We start from the raw sequence: 18,912 nt of genomic DNA, 5'->3' as shown, positions 1-18,912 counted from the left end.
AAATTGCTTTTTGCCTAAATCATATGGTGTCTTATTCTAGGATTCTTTCTTATTCTAAATTACATTCTATATTTTTTAATGTATCATTACATGTACTACAAAGTTTAATTTTCAAATATCTACAGAAAAGCTATTAATTTATATGCAACAAATTCAGGATCTACAAAACAAAATTAATATCAAATGTTGACAAACTGTCAGAGTTAATTTTATGTTTCTTCTAAATTATTATTCGATAATCTTTACAGTAAAACAAAATTTTATTTCCATATTTTCATTTAACTAATTGAGATCGGATAAAAATAGATTTTACTTCAATATTTTATTTTTATTAATTTATAAATTGAATTATATGCTCTTTTTAATTTGCTTAATTTTATTAAATCACTCAATCTAATTAAATTATGTTAATTAATATCAAATGATTTAGTTACAACTTTTTTAGAGAATCATATTGTTATAGCCTAGTTTGTGAAAAAATAATAATTACTCCTTTCAACACAAAATGAACAAAATATTTTGTATCGGAAAAAATTATACAGAATTTGCAAACTTCTGTTTCTCTAAGAAGGAATCTAGAGTTCTGAAAAAATTTTCTAATAAAGCTATATTTTGTATAGTTCCTTGTCAATTCTTCCCAAATCAATATTTGGGAAAGACTTTCCCAAACATTGACATACATTAATAAAAAGCATGACATGCTAAAACAAAATGTCTCTATCAAAGGGCAGGAGTCACTCACTTCTTGCAGTTACGATGAGTACCTGTTTGGCACGAACCAAGGTAACCTACAAATTTGGATATTTTGCATTTATTTGTTTGTGAATTATAACCAATATATTGGGTTCAGTTCTATCAGAATCACACTATGTATTAAATATGCCAATTATCAATACTCAAACTGAGGTTGATGATTTGTTTGTTTAAAATTCTATTCTATATTTTTCCATTCTACAATTCAAATGTGGTTCTGTTCTTTCGTAACTAATGATGGTCTAATAAGGACTGAAAATGTTTCTAGATCAATGAATGGTTTTGCTTTCTTAATAAGCAGATATTTTGACTTTACATTTAAATATCAAGCTGAATTTTGTTCATTTTAAAAATTATTTTTTTTAAGAAAATAAAATTTAGTAATATAACAATCTGCTATGATATAAATTAATCTTTATATGGCTATTTATACAATAAAGTTTTTATTGTATAAATAGTCATATAATGCAATCTTCATTAATTATTTACATTTTAAACTTTCAAAATATCAAACATTAAATTTGGCATAATTCTACATTTATGTTTTTCTGAATATTAATTATTATGACTCATCAAAGAAAGTCAAAGAATAAATAATCTATATATATAAAAACGAATGTATGTCTGTTCGTCCTTCAGGCATTACTACACCATTTATCCGATTGCCATGAAACTTTGGGAAGTTGTTTAAGACACTCCCGCAAAGGTTTCTGGCATAGTACATTTATCCTATGATAGGTGGCACGCATATATATGAGCATCGTGAGCATTTCAGCACGGTTAGGAGTTGAAACTTGAAATTTGGTACACAGTTAGTGTGCATTCTTGTGACATACCCTAAGAAGAGATTTTTCGAAAATCCCCCCTGCAAGGAAGGGGTCAGGATTAAGGCTTCAACAATGGAAGTGTTAAGAATGGAAGTGTTAAGAGAAAACAACATGCAAGATTTACAGGCGCAGATGCGGTTTTTTGCGTTTTTGCGGGAAATTGAACATAATATTACATCCATCTAAAAATTTTCTAATTAGTCTAGAAATAGGGGAACCTAATTCTTGCATTCTGTGAAAACGGGTAAGATTGGCAGTAATGTAAGAATCTTAATCTTCACTATCATTACTTTTTGCCCAAGCAACATCGGGCTCATCTGCTAGTTGAAAATAATTTAGAAATTTTTATCTCAAAAAATTACATTTTCTCCAATATTGCTGTATTGCAGGCATTATACTGTGCCTAAAAATTTAAATCAACCTATAGAAATCATCAGCATATTCACAAAATAAGTAATTATTATAACACAACATTAATCCTGATAATTTGAACTAGTAGTGTCAATTAATACTTTAATTTTAAGTATACATAAAAGTTTTCTTCAACATCATGTTACAAACTTCATAAATTTCAAAATTGGCAAAACATAAATAAATACAATAAAATACACTTTGTATTTAATAATATTCTCATGTCACGACTAAATTTATCAGAATTTCACAGGATTTACTCTATTGAATTATGAGAATTACCCCATTCAAATGAATGTTTTTATATAATATGTATTTAGTTATTTTTAATATAAAATTAGCTGAATTCTTTGTGTGTATACATAAGAATTTCAATAAACAGTTTTAATCATCATCATAATTTACTATTCTTTATAATTAAATGGGTACTTATGTTTCTGCTTTCTTAGAAAGTTTTCCCCTCTCTTGAAATCAAACTCACATCAACACCAATATAATATATACAGGTTTTGATCATTATACTGTAGTTTATTCTTTTCTATTATATATGTATATGTAACAAAATATATTTTTGCTAATTTCAACTCTAGCTTTAATATGAAATAATTTTGAAAAACTACACATTTACATAATACAACAAAAATGAACTAATTCTAATTATCTTCTAGAATTTTGGACAAATGAAAACTTTGCATAAAAATTTTATAACACAAAAATTATGTATGTCAGATTAATAGAGTAATTCTACTGAAGATCTATCATCTCATCATACATCAATCAGTAAAGTGAGTTGTAGCCTACTACACAATCTATGAATCATGACAATGTTAGAAATACTATTAATACATTAAAAGAGAAGACAGGATGCTGTCAATAAAATTACTTAAAAAAAAATTAAATTAGCTGCTATGTCCAGAGCTTAAACATGTTTTATTTTCTGAAGATATGACTTAATTTCCAAATGAATTTACTTTTTTTTTTGTTTTAATTTTCAATTAAGGATTTTTATACAAATATATTTTTANAATTAATGAAGCTCAACTTATAAAACAAATATACAGTAAACCCCTAATTATCCGTGTGTGGATTATCCCGTTTGCAGATTATTCATGCATGAATTTAATTTAAAAAAAAATAATTGTGTGTGTATTTTTTTAAATAGTTGCTTGCTTTCATGTTTATGCATCCTATAAGTGTGTGCGTGTTCATATTTAGATGTTTGCAGCGGGTGGTGGGGTGTCTGGAGTCAGCTGGACTGGTTTTAGTTAGGCCGCTTCTTATGCACCGGACATTTCTTTTCGGAGGAGAAAACGATAGTGAGTACATTTATACAAAGTATTATAACATTTATACAAATGTTATAATACATATTACAATTTAAGATTTGATTATACATACGTATGTATAATACATATTATACATAATATTCTTTTCAAATAACTCTCCCACAAATACTGTACTTTTAGTGTAAAATTACAATAAAATAACACTTTTGGATAGCTGTTTTTATGTTCAAGTATGTCTTGTCTCTTTAATCCGACATTAAGTTCGGTAGACTATCATTACAGCTTTCAGGTTAGACACTTCTTTTATTGTTTCCACAATGATAGTCTACCGAACTTAATGTCGGATTAAAGAGACAAGACATACTTGAACATAAAAACAGCTATCCAAAAGTGTTATTTTATTGTAATTTTACACTAAAAGTACAGTATTTGTGGGAGAGTTATTTGAAAAGAATATTATGTATAATATGTATTATACATACGTATGTATAATCAAATCTTAAATTGTAATATGTATTATAACATTTGTATAAATGTTATAATACTTTGTATAAATGTACTCACTATCGTTTTCTCCTCCGAAAAGAAATGTCCGGTGCATAAGAAGCGGCCTAACTAAAACCAGTCCAGCTGACTCCAGACACCCCACCACCCGCTGCAAACATCTAAATATGAACACGCACACACTTATAGGATGCATAAACATGAAAGCAAGCAACTATTTAAAAAAATACACACACAATTATTTTTTTTTAAATTAAATTCATGCATGAATAATCTGCAAACGGGATAATCCACACACGGATAATTAGGGGTTTACTGTATATTTGTTTTATAAGTTGAGCTTCATTAATTAAATTTCACAGAACTCTGAGTTCACTGGCATACTGAACACTGATTTTTCATATTTACGGAACTTCCTAGGTTTTAACCAGTTGATTTTAAGGAGTTATTCAAAATTTAAAAAATAATTATAAAATCAAGAATTTATTGTTTATAGTTCTTTCATTCTAGCAGCACTAGCAATAATCCCAATAGATTTTAGATCAACAGTTTTAGAAAATAAAATGAATTCCATTAATGGATGTTTTCAAATTAAAATTAATATTTTTCGTAATTTGTACAGCATAAGCCATGTAATTAAATTTCATATATGTGTTTATTAAAATTCTAACAATAAATATATTATTTAATAAAAATATAATTTTTTGTATACACAAGTTAAAAGTACTGCATTTATGGTAACACCAGTTACATAGTATATATTAAATCTTGTTAAGAGGTTAATCCACTTCATTGGTCAATATTTTCTGTTCCCTTAACTACCACTCACAAAAGACTGATTTTAATATGAATATTTTTAGAATAATTCAATAAACAAGAAAGTTATGATCTTGTTTATTAAATAATTCTGTAGATTTCAGATCATAGTATTAGAAGCTAAAATTTAATAAACTAGATAAGTATAAAATATAAATTTTAAAATTAATTTTAGAAGAAAATTTATCATCTACTAACAATCTAGAATGTTAGAAAATTTCTAGATAAAGTCTGACAATTTTTACAGTAGATGTATATTTACACAAAATTTTATCTGTCCAATTCCTGGTTGAATTCTTTTTTGTAGTTACAAAAAAATAATAAAGTTAGTCATAAACTCTAAAAAAGTTGGTCCATTTCTTAAACAATTTTTCAGAAAAAATTGCATGACTCATCATTAAGAAATTTTGCACTCTTGCATGTCAAAATGTCTGTTAATTATCATCACCTTGTTAAAAATAAGTCATTTATGGCATTAGTGATGACTTCAATTTTATTTCTATTAATTAATGCATTACATCAAGTTCATAACTGTATGTACTATGATGATGGTGTGCTTATATTAAAGCATTATTTTTAATTTAAAACCTTTTATGTTAATTTATCAGTTTAGGATTATGTGGCAAATTATACAGAGCCTATTTAATTACAGTAAAACTTTGATTTAATAGACTAATTCAGGCATGGGTGTCCATTAGTCAAAAGTCCTTTATATAATAAAGTAGGTTTTCCAAACACATTGAAAAATTAATCAATTTATCTGTTTTTTTACTTATGTAGGTACATTTTTGTAATTAAAATGAAGTTTGTATGAGATGTTTAATTTCACAGAAAACTTTTCTGTGTGTGTTATTGTTTATGTACTCACCATAGTTCTAAGACTGTAATAAGCAAAAATTTTATCTAAATCGAATTAAACAAACAAGTATTTTTTTGAAAAATACCACTTTATGAGCGGTGATTCTTGAATTTAAATAAAAACCAGTTAATTTAATTACAATTAAATGCATTTAAAATTATCAGTGTGTTAATTTTCACATATGACATATGAACTGGAAATTTTGTCTGTTAAACCTGGTTCATTAAATTGAGGTTATACTGTATTTGTATGATATAATTTGAATTTTACAAACTACATAGTGTTATTAATTGATTTGTAAATCAATATTTTATTTTGTGTGCTAGTATGCAATAAATTTCAGGTAAATTTTGTATATATTCTGAAGAAGTTTTATTCTGAAAATATTCTGTTCTCTGGACTAAACTCACAATTTGGTCAAATAAGATAGTATAGAACCAAATTTCTTTTACTATAAAATAATCAAATATAGTTTTCAATCTTTGTCCTGATATTGGCAACCCAACAGATTATCACATTTAACATACCATTACTTTTATTACCAAGATTAATCTCCAATTATAAAATTTAATGATACCTTATTCAAAAGCACAAACAATTACATTAGAAAGTACAAGAGCTTTAATGTTACTTAAACTTTCGGCTTGCCACCAGAAGTGTACATTGTGCAAATGTATATCTGTTACTGGCCAAACCTGATTTCAGGCCAAACTACTGTATCCTATGCATGTCAGGATACACTAGATTAACCTAGGACAATCTAGTTTGGTCTAAATACTTTAGGCTTAACTAGTTTGTCCTAGGCCGAACTGATTTAAAATTATTATTTAAGTCTGGCCTGACCAACCCAAATTGTTCCGCGGGCCACTTTGATCATGCGTAACATTACAATGGCCCACAATTTAAGCAAACATGCTTTTAAAAAAGTAAAACAAATACAAAATGAATAAGATTTCCAATTGTTATACCAAGAGTTTGTACTCGTACTTGCGCATTATAACAATGACACATGCAAATTTTCATTTATTTAATTGTTTTGGTATACACAAAATGGAAAACGAAAGTTTTAATAGATATATAATATCGCTTAGCAGGTCACACAATTTAATGTGACGGGCTGCAGGTTGGCCAGGACCGATTTAAGTATATTAATGGTTAAAATAAAATTAAAATGCAATCAATTAGATGAACAGTATTTATTCAAACATAGTCTACTTAATTATAAAAAACGGTATTGATTAGAAGTGACACAAGACTTGTACAAAACTATAAAATAAAAAATACGCTAATCAGTACTTATCAGTTTGTATTTTTTTATTAAGCCATGCACTTTTAAAGGTAATTAACTTTCGAAAATATTTTCAAAAATTCAAACGAAATAATAAAAATAACTTTTAAAGTCAAACTAAAATTAAAAATGAACTTGTTTGTGTTTCTTAGTTTAACATATAAAATATTTAATCTTTTATTTATTTTTACAGGGTGGGTTAAAGTGTACCTAGGTAACCCCAATGGTGGCACTTCGGACTGTTCATGCTCCCGGCAGACTCCTCCCAAAGGGAAACTGCCGGCAGGCTGCCCATTGTTTAACGTCACTAGTTATTGATTCACGGTAGTTCTTGAACAAAAGAAAAAAAAAAAAAAAAAAGGAAACGTCTACTAAAAATGTAGTTAACCTAACCAAACCAACCTAACCGAAGCACCGCCATTGCAGTTACCTAGGTACACTTAACCATCGGGTGTACTGTGGTGGCATTTCGAATTACACAAAATCATATTTTTTTTTACACTGGTCCTATTTGTAGTACATAAATCAGTTCGGCCTAGGTCAATCTAGTTAAGCCTAAAGTATTTACACCAAACTAGATTATCCTAGGCTAAACTAGTACAGTATATCCTGACATGCATAGGATAAACAAGTTTTGCCTAGGACAAACTAGTTTGGCCTGAAATCGGGTTTGGCCGGTAACATAGCCACAGTAGCAAACCAAAATGCTTAAAAGTATTAGGAATTTAATGGGATTTAACTATTATCATTTTATTTAAGCTTATTAACTATTTAAGCTTATTATCATTTAACTCAATTACACTTGAAATTTAAAGTTAAATAAATTTATTATTTTATTTTGTAGATAGAATTTCTAAAGAAAGTAAAGATTAATTGTATATACATAAATGATATTGTAACATCACTTGTTCATAAATTTTACAAATCTTACTTAATTACTATATTTGTTAATTATAAATCCAACAAAAATAAATTATATGTTGGATAATGAAAATGTATGCATTTTTTAAAATAATAAAATCAACTGTAATAGTAGTGTATATATCAATAATTAAAACATGAACACAAAATAAAGAATCAATAAAAAGACAAATAAATAAATAGACTCTTAAAATCAAACATTTTTTTAAATATGCTGCATTTAAGCAATAATTTAAAAATTTATAATCATAACAAAATACAATTTTTAATTTCAAAACTTTTGAAATAGTTTCCAAGTTTAGGAGATTAAAAAAATAATTAACAGCTCAAAATAATATATAAAATAATAGACAAGTAAACTAAGTACAGTACTTTCATTTACTGTTCAAGAAGGTATGCTCAATATTACATATTAAAAAGAATAAAGCTGTTTAAGTATTGATACAGAATGCCAAATATTAATTACATTGAAAATCTCCCAGTTATAATTGGACTAATTGAATTCATTAATTATTCCTACTGTGATGATTTTCAACAACATTATTAATGTATGGAAATTGACTATTTTAAGTCTATTTTAACATTGATATAGAAGGCATTTTTTCTTTTTTAATTTGAAAATTTCATTTTATTTTTGCTTCTTTGTATTCATTGAAATTTACACAGATAGTAAAACTGATATGTAATTCTATATAAATAACACAATCATAATTAATATCTTTATTTATAAACCAATAAGTTGTATGATATTAAAAATAATTTACCATATTTACTCAAATATAAGACAATCTCGCATATAGGACAAAGTGGGACTTTAAATAATCAAAATAAAAAAAAATTAGATTTATTAATACAATTCTAATTTTATTTTTTTTAATAACAAATAAAATATCAAATGCACGTAAATGCATACATTGTCTCACAAAAGTTACTGGCATCTTAAACTTCAAGGAAAAATCTTGTAAAATTGACATAATTTGTTCATGTAAAGCTGGACAATTACTAGAAACCTTTTTTGCCAATTCTTAACAGTTGAATTCATTGATTACACTTATGAGTTTCTTCAAATTTCAAAATAATCATGTTTTCACGTGGGAATGAATTAATTTAAAACTTATATCGGGCTCCCGTGTAATTTTGGAATTCAATTCAAAAGCTTTGCTTTTCCTATTGCTATTCATCTTTACGCCTGACAATACACAACAATAATTCAAACAACACATATAATATACTTTTATTTTTAAACACCAGAAGGTGAGAATCCAGTAAAATATGCAAATACATAGTTTAGAAAAATTATACAAAAACAAAAAGAATCCTTCACTTGTGCATATAGAACAACCTAGGTTTTTGAAGCAGTGAAAAATGAATAAAAACCTCGTTTTATATGCAAGTAAATACCATATTTACTCTGCAATAGGCAATAAATTAAAACATAACCTCCAATTAAATTTTAACATGAAAAAATTGCTTTAAAAGCTAAAACGTATGTCGGCACTAAAAAAATCTTAATCCTTGCCATCTAAATTATGGAAGTTATTCTTCATTCTATATTTAAAACATACACCAGCCATTTTTTAAAAATATTCTGTAAATTAAAACTATAAATTTCATAAAGGTGACAAATAAATTTAATAATCCAAAATAAAGAAAACAGTGCAGATGTAAAGATTAAACAAGGAAATAAATTACTAATCCATTGAAAATAATTTAAGAGAGTTAAATGTCCTATATATCTTTTTAAACTACTTAATATGTCAATATTTCATATTCCAAACTTGTTAAACAAACATATTAACCAGCACACTCATTTATAAAATAGATTGATTTACTTTAGATTAATTGCATTTTATAGGCTAATTAATTTAACATTATCTCCATAAAAATTACTTTTTAACATTTTAAAAAGTAAATATAAATTAAATATATTAATTTCATTTATAAATCATATTTTTTAATGTAAAAAAAAATCTTTTATTTAAAATAAATCTACATTATATTCATTAATTTTTGAATAACTCTTAAATAAAGGTATTAAAATTAAAAATAGTTTGTTGTAATTTATACTCTGATAACTGAAACAATATCATTTATATATATAAAGGTTACAAGAAACTTTAAAGAGCATGTAAACAATATGAAAATAAATCCTAATTCAAATTATATTATTGGAATATATTACATTCATAAACATTACTGAACTGTATAAACATTACTGAATTCTTTAAATTTATTATTCTGAAAATGAATCTATTTAAATTCAATACTCATTATTTTCGCAACACAAAGATGACTCCAAATGTTATGAAAACATCAAACTAATAAACAAAACTTGATCCTAAAATACAATTTGAAAGTGAGTTGTTAGTTAATTGTATTAAAACTTGTTTATTTTCACACAAAAAAAAATTATTAGACAATTAGACTGAAGTTTAAATAAACAAATTAGTTTTTTTTATTAAAATCAATAAATATATATTTTATCACTTAATATAATAATTAAATTAATTATTAATTAATAATACAAAAGCAAAAGTTGAAATTAATAATTTTGATTTCTTTTGGATGTTCAAATTAAGTTTTGTAAATATTTAAAGATATTTAGATCAACATATTTGTATTATTCTACAAATTTAAGCACACTAATAAATTATTACTATTTATTTTAATTAAAATTTCTTCATTTTAAATTTTTGGAAAGGTTTGTATCATTTCTTCTTCAACTGTAAATCCTTCTCTCTTTCCTTTTTGGTTCATTAGTTGTTTCTAGTTTTTTCTTTTATATACAGCCAATAATCACTTGTCTGTTTATAATTAAACATTTTTCCAATATATAAACAAAAAGCCATTTAATGTATCCTTTTATAAATGGTTTAATCATAGTCTCCTTTCAGAGCCAATTTAATTTTTTAAACCATTATGATCTTCATATTTTTTAACACTTTTTATTAAAAACAATGATTTTTGTTAAGTATCTAATCTATACATTTTAAGGTTAATAAATATTTATTGTAGAAAACAATTAATAAGATCACAAATATAAATTGTTAGTCAATAAAACACAGCCTAGGATTGGCAAATTTTACAAAATTTTACATCTTGTAGGTTAAGTGATGAAAAGGAGTCAGATCAAATGAAAAGATACATGCTTTATTGATATCAGAAATGTGTTTAGGACTCAGAGTCTCTCCTCAGTCCAATCAGCAAGTGTGGACAACTATACTATTAAGGGATACCTGGTTATGTTAAGAATTACTCCAGACCAGAAGCAAGAATCTTCAATAGAAGTTCTTATTTTCATCAAGTAATTTCATTTAAAGTCCTTCTAATGAAAAATCTGTTAATAAACAATTCTTTAATGAAAAACATTTTAACATTGTCAATGAGTTTGTTCATACTTTTCCATAGATTCAGATATTTACTATATATGAATAATTCAATTATTGTAAAAATAATCCTATTAAAACACCATTCAGTTTTTCAGAAATCAACTAATTTCATTATTTTAGTAATTTTTAATAATATTTGAGTCATCTTCACTGAAACATTTGTTTTGTTGTTGATAAGTTCAGAAATGTTTCTAAAATATTGGAGTAATAAAAATCGTTCAAAGATAAGCTAATAAATCTTGGTAATAGAATTTAAAACTTCTGAAAAATTTCTGGATATTTTTAATGTGAAGATATAATGAATGAATTGCCTTTGTTTTACAATATTTTTGAATAAAATGATTTCAAATACCTATCAGTTCAACTCAAAGCTGAAACTAAGTTATTATTCTTAATTGGTGCAATTAATCTCATAAACCAATTAGATTATATAAATGTTTCAAATTGAACATCACAGATGGTAAATTCAGGTTGAATAGTTTTGATTTCTTACATAAACAATTAGAATTTAAAATAACATAAGAAAAAGAAATTGTAATAACTACATTCCACTATACCTTTAAAATGCAGTCTACTTAATAATTGTAATAACTGTGTTAATTTTAACATGATGGAATTTTGATACCTTAATTCAGGATATTCAAGCTATCACTGATAGATATACACACACTTGGTGCCAAATTAGATAAACAACTGTCTTTCAATGTTAAAACTGTTTAATTTCGTGTTTATTAAAGAGTTTTATCACTAAAAGACAGTTATTTACTGTGTTGCTTATTCAAATAGACATTTTCAAAATATCTTTTAGTAACTAATTCATTCTAATGACCATATATAATAGTTTCATATACTGTATAAACCACTAAAAATAGTTTACTATTTGTCCATAGCTTAAGCTTCAGATTCTCTGAAAAAACAAGTTCAAACCAAAAGCCATTTATTGGCACAGCATAATTCCAATAATTGGCATAGGAACAACTACTAGTAAACTAAAAATAATTTAACGATAAATATACAAATAAGTAACTCTTTTATTAAATATAATGGAATTATGGTTTATTAAGTCGAGTCAGTATTTGGCATATGGTATTAATAGAGAAAACATTAATTAACCAAATTGAATGATTAACTCATTAAAAATTATTAGAATATGAAGAGTGGTATGTGAAAAGAAATGTATCATGTTTAATTGATTTCTCAAACATTTATCAATCTTTTCATCTTAATATTTTAAATATTTACGTAAATATATTCATGATGCTCTAATGGAAAATATGAAATCTATAAATCACTTATAAAGGAGAGTCTAATTGGAATCAGTTTTTTCATTTTTTTTAATATAATTATTATTACATTAATTAATATTACAAGAGTGTATAAAGTTTACAAGTATNATTTTTTAAGGTTCATACAGACAATGATTGATATTTTAATGAATTTTAATTGCTACATACTGAAAATGTGAAGGAAAATGAAAAATTTTAACCTAGTCTATATAAAGTATGGCTTCATTATTTCATGTATAGTTGAAAGTGTTCATGACTCACCTCTCTAGAGTAAATCTAATGATCAGCAACACCACAGCTACCAGCAGACCATAATATAAATCATTAAACTGTGCATATTTGATTACGTCTGTCTTTTCTATGTCTTTCCATGTCATGTTAGGCGGTAACCATACGTCTTCATTCCAAAACCATTTGGAAAAACGATTTAATATACCGATTTTCATGATTTTTACTGACAGTTCATCCGGCTATCACCTTGGCGACCATCAAACAATCTAGGCCTAACGCCCTTACATTTACTCTCGATAACGGATATCGAGAGAGAGGGACGAGATTGGTTTTCCGTTAAGCACGTGACGTGTGCAACCATTTCACTATTTAGTTTCCTACTATTACTTCGAGTTTATTTTCAATTATATTTTGTTTCCATTTACGGTTGTATTAATTCGTATTATTATGTAAAAGGTAATAAAATTCTAAAATTTAAATGTAATTTATTATGTGAAATTTTTTCTGTTGCTGTTCATTAAACGAATTGTTGTTCGTTCGTATAATTATATACTTTAAAGTAATGCATATTTTTGAATTTGTAATTTAGCAATACAGAAATTTTATCGCTATTAAAATCAAAATTAAATATTCTGGGAATAGTGTTGCCGCTCAGATACCTGCGATAAGACAGCCGGATGGCCGAGTAATTAAGATGACAGCCTACCGCTCTGGGAGACCCGGTTTCGAATCCGGACGGGTCGATAAATCTCCAGGAATTTTTCGGGGGTGGTCCGACCGGATATGTTGGCCCCCGTCCCTCACCACCCGGCCGCCCCTTTGTGGTCCTGGATGAACCCATAATGGATTTGCTAATAAAGATCCTCTTAGTGCCCACAGGGCGAAAAGAGTTTAAAAAAACGCGCGATAAGGATTCTTCTCTTACCATAAAGAACCTAAAAACAATTAAATCAACTTGGATCTTATTTATAAATAAGACTTATTACTTGTATACTAGTGTAATTTCTGATTAGCAAAGATCTGATTAGTCAAAACAAGATATTTTGTTTTGACTTTTGACCATTTATAAACAAGATCCAAGTAGACAATATAGAAACAAAAAAGTAAAAGACATAGAGGTAAAAAGAAGCAATTAAATCTAATTCGTGAATTCAATTAGCCGGACTCTAATGACTAAATGATTTAGTCATTTGTCAAATTGTCAGCTTGCCGCTCTGAGAAACATGGATTCAAATTCGGGAAACTTAATCTTATCTACTTTCGATAATTTCGAAGTTTCTTTATCCGATAGCAACGGGAGGTTCGTATGGACCTCTCACATTAATGTCACACCCACTCCTAGATACGGATTCTTTTCTTTTTTTTAATCAAATTAAAATTATTATTATTTAGAATCAGAAACAGGTTACAGATTTTATTATTCACAGTATCACAATACCTCAAAGAATAATAAAAATCAAAACAGATGTGTGGTTTCCTAGAATGATCAATATATTTTTTTCCTTTATCACGATTATGTTGTGGAAAAATACAGATTCATCCAATAAATAGTATTTTTAAATCTTTAAATCACATGTTATCAAATTATCTTTTGATAATCTATATACTAATTTAAACACAAATGGATTTTAACATTAAGGCAAAAAAATATGAAAAAAAATCTTTATTTATTGCATTTTTTATGAGAAAAATTAACATTTCCTTACACGAAATCGACCTTATCGAACTTCGTATCGCCCAAACACAAATTACCGTAATATACAACATAATCAATACGTAAACAGATCTTCTAAATAACTTCTCAAACGTTTCTTGGTTTTACGTAAGTCGCGCCAAAACATATTATCTCGGTCTCGTCATTCACTGAGGAGATTTTGAAGGTAGGATGCTTCATATCATGATACGAAACAAGGATTAGGATCATTGAAATGCATCATCATCCTGTATGAAATGCCCGCCTTTAAAATCTCCATGAATAGCAACACCAGAGTACCACAAAACATACCATACTCCACGAACACACCATAGCATCTAGAGCTGACTTCTGGTACACTTAAAAAATTTAATTCTTTCATCTGATAGTTAAATTATACATATATTTAATAGATTACTCTCATAAAACTGTCAAAACATGACAGTAAAATGGGAACCAAACCCTTATTACTCATGTAACATTAATAAATCTATAGATATAATGACACTAAGACTTTAATTTTTTAAGGTTCATACAGACAATGATTGATATTTTAATGAATTTTAATTGCTACATACTGAAAATGTGAAGGAAAATGAAAAATTTTAACCTAGTCTATATAAAGTATGGCTTCATTATTTCATGTATAGTTGAAAGTGTTCATGACTCACCTCTCTAGAGTAAATCTAATGATCAGCAACACCACAGCTACCAGCAGACCATAATATAAATCATTAAACTGTGCATATTTGATTACGTCTGTCTTTTCTATGTCTTTCCATGTCATGTTAGGCGGTAACCATACGTCTTCATTCCAAAACCATTTGGAAAAACGATTTAATATACCGATTTTCATGATTTTTACTGACAGTTCATCCGGCTATCACCTTGGCGACCATCAAACAATCTAGGCCTAACGCCCTTACATTTACTCTCGATAACGGATATCGAGAGAGAGGGACGAGATTGGTTTTCCGTTAAGCACGTGACGTGTGCAACCATTTCACTATTTAGTTTCCTACTATTACTTCGAGTTTATTTTCAATTATATTTTGTTTCCATTTACGGTTGTATTAATTCGTGTTATTATGTAAAAGGTAATAAAATTCTAAAATTTAAATGTAATTTATTATGTGAAATTTTTTCTGTTGCTGTTCATTAAACGAATTGTTGTTCGTTCGTATAATTATATACTTTAAAGTAATGCATATTTTTGAATTTGTAATTTAGCAATACAGAAATTTTATCGCTATTAAAATCAAAATTAAATATTCTGGGAATAGTGTTGCCGCTCAGATACCTGCGATAAGACAGCCGGATGGCCGAGTAATTAAGATGACAGCCTACCGCTCTGGGAGACCCGGTTTCGAATCCGGACGGGTCGATAAATCTCCAGGAATTTTTCGGGGGTGGTCCGACCGGATATGTTGGCCCCCGTCCCTCACCACCCGGCCGCCCCTTTGTGGTCCTGGATGAACCCATAATGGATTTGCTAATAAAGATCCTCTTAGTGCCCACAGGGCGAAAAGAGTTTAAAAAAACGCGCGATAAGGATTCTTCTCTTACCATAAAGAACCTAAAAACAATTAAATCAACTTGGATCTTATTTATAAATAAGACTTATTACTTGTATACTAGTGTAATTTCTGATTAGCAAAGATCTGATTAGTCAAAACAAGATATTTTGTTTTGACTTTTGACCATTTATAAACAAGATCCAAGTAGACAATATAGAAACAAAAAAGTAAAAGACATAGAGGTAAAAAGAAGCAATTAAATCTAATTCGTGAATTCAATTAGCCGGACTCTAATGACTAAATGATTTAGTCATTTGTCAAATTGTCAGCTTGCCGCTCTGAGAAACATGGATTCAAATTCGGGAAACTTAATCTTATCTACTTTCGATAATTTCGAAGTTTCTTTATCCGATAGCAACGGGAGGTTCGTATGGCGCATTCAGTGTAATAACACACGTAAACACATTAACTCACGTCTCTTGAGATTATTGTCGTATAATGAGTTTCCTTTGCAATCGGATACCGAAATTTTGGTAATAAGAAAGCAAACTAAATTCCCAGGCCTGATTCTGAAAATTTTCTGAGTATTTTGACCCAGACATATCTATCATTCTACCTCTAGTCTCCCGATTTCTCCCGTTTATACGCCTACCCGAATTCATGATATTCATGAAAAATCTCCTACTAATGCTTACAGGAAAACGTTTAAAAAATTCTAAATTGTCAACCTTAAAGTAGCTTAAAATATGTAATATGATCAAAGTTATCTTCCGTTTGATTTTAACTTTCAATAGTTTATCTGGGTTCAGAATTTAGTTATCATTTTACTTTCCCGGCTGTTAATGTAGGTACACAAAACAAGAAGTATTGAAATCGTGTCGAATTTGATCGTCCGAGTGTTTTTCAAATCTTCACGTTTTGAGACCTTCTGAATCTAAAAAAGTAAAAAAACACGAAAAAATATTCCATGGATATGTGTGCGTGTATTGGCATCTAGTTTGTTTAATATCTCAGGATGGGTTTAAAATCAAGAAACGAAATTTAGCGTAGTAGATCGTGTATGAAAAGCTTGTGTATGCTTCTAAATTTTGGTGGTGAAACATCGGAGGAGTTTTTTTTTAACTCGTACCGCCCTGTGGGCACTAAGATTGTCTCTTTTAGCAAGTCCATTATGGTTCGGCTAGGTCCACAATGGTGCGGCCAGGTGGAGAGGGACGGGCCGACATATCCAGACAAACTACTTTCCGAAAAATTCCTGGGGCTTTTTCGACCCGTTAGGATTCGATCCTGGGTTCCCAGAGCGATAGGGTGGCACCTTGACCGCTCGGCCAACCGGCAGTCTGAGAGTAAAGAGATAGTGGGTGGTCACGTGTCATATCTCAAGAGGAATTAGACTTAATGACTATTTTACTCGTTATTAACATTTATAATTTTTTATAAAACTTATCTCTACCCTATAAATTAAGCTTTTTGACAAGTTATTTTTTAAACAAAATCTCATAACAACCGGGAAAGTTACACAACTCGCTACTGATTTTTTTGTGTTCATTGCTTTAGTATTAATCTTGTAGTACCACTACTTAAAAATAAGAATTAGTTTTGTTTCTATATGATACTAATATCTAAAAAGCGAATGTTTGTTTGTTTGTTTGCTGGAAGTAATCTCAGAATATACTGAACCGATTTGTTTTAATTCTTTCACCATTGGAAAGCTTATTACTTTCCCATATACAGTACATAAGCTACCAGAAAACTCTGACCCCTCGTTCCTTCTCTCTAATTTTATTCCCTTACCCCTAACCTTTTTGAGCGAACTGGACAAATTCTGCATAGTAACTCCCTACACTTCTTCAAAATATATACGCTACCTTAAAACTCGGATCGTCATTCTTTGCTCTGATTTCATCCTCCACAAATTGCCAAATCCTTTGACTGATTTGGACCAAATTTTGCAAAATTACTGTCTGCCACCCCGAGGAAAATATACGTTACCTTATAACGAGCCAATTCAACCCTCTCCTTGAGTTTCCTGGCAACGCTAGGCATTCTTTGCTAGTATTATAGTAATGTAAGATCTTAATCTATATTAATATAAAACAATATATATATATGTTTTTATTATATATACTACCCTATTACTATTAGTACAATTACAGTTAAACCTGTATATCACATTATTTTTTTTAACAATATGGTTAAGAAAGTTTTTTAACAACATGGTTTAACAGTATGGTTGTTTTTACAACAATATGGTTAATGTCCTTAAAAAAAGTAATGTGATATACAGATTTAACTGCAACTGTACTAATCCTATGACCTATGTCGGTGAAACAAAAAGATGTTTTGATGTTCGTATAAAAGAACACATTAACACCATCAAATACAATTCTGAATACTTTGCAGTTGCTAAATACTGCAATCTATATGGTTGCGAAATTGATAAAAGTACAATAAAAGCACTAAAATTCGAAACTAACGCCTATAAACGTAAATATTTTGAACGTATAGAGATTTTAAAAATTAATAATATTAATAGAATTAATGATAATTTAGATGTTAAAATTGGCGAAGGATGGCACAATTATATCTTTTAAAAACAAAATATCTTCGTGATGTTACGATTCTACCTTGTAAAACTGTTGCAAACTTGTAATTGTATCATATGTTGTCACCATTTGTGCATCAGATACAATAAACTGTAACACACCTCCTTTTCTTTTATAACCGCTCCCGTTGTAATGCCTGCACCTGCAACTCTGTTGTCTTACTGTTTTTGGTATGTATATAATCTTTCTGTATAACATTAGTTCATAACTGTAAACCAGTGGCGTGCCGTGACATTTGATGATAGGGAAGCTATGTTGCTATAAGAAACCGACTTCCAGGGGCAATCAGTCAGCAATGGTCTAGGGTCCATTCGTATTCATTTGTTCGATAAGCCAGTAAAAACCGTAGACTTCTCTAAATGTATTTTTAATTAATAGATTATCTAACGCACTTAATAAATAAGCAAGTTCAATATAATTAACTCTCTTATATTAGATTTAATAGATTCTATACGCCCTCTAAATGCCAATTCTCGCTTCGATAACATCTACTAATTAAAATATATCTATTAGCCGTAACTATCT

Source organism: Centruroides sculpturatus, unplaced genomic scaffold (genome assembly GCF_000671375.1).
Source record: "Centruroides sculpturatus isolate CEXI.00-Female unplaced genomic scaffold, Cexi_2.0 scaffold325, whole genome shotgun sequence".
Lineage (NCBI taxonomy): Eukaryota > Metazoa > Arthropoda > Arachnida > Scorpiones > Buthidae > Centruroides > Centruroides sculpturatus.
The sequence above is the reverse complement of the archived record's forward strand: the minus strand, read 5'-3'. Positions refer to the sequence as shown.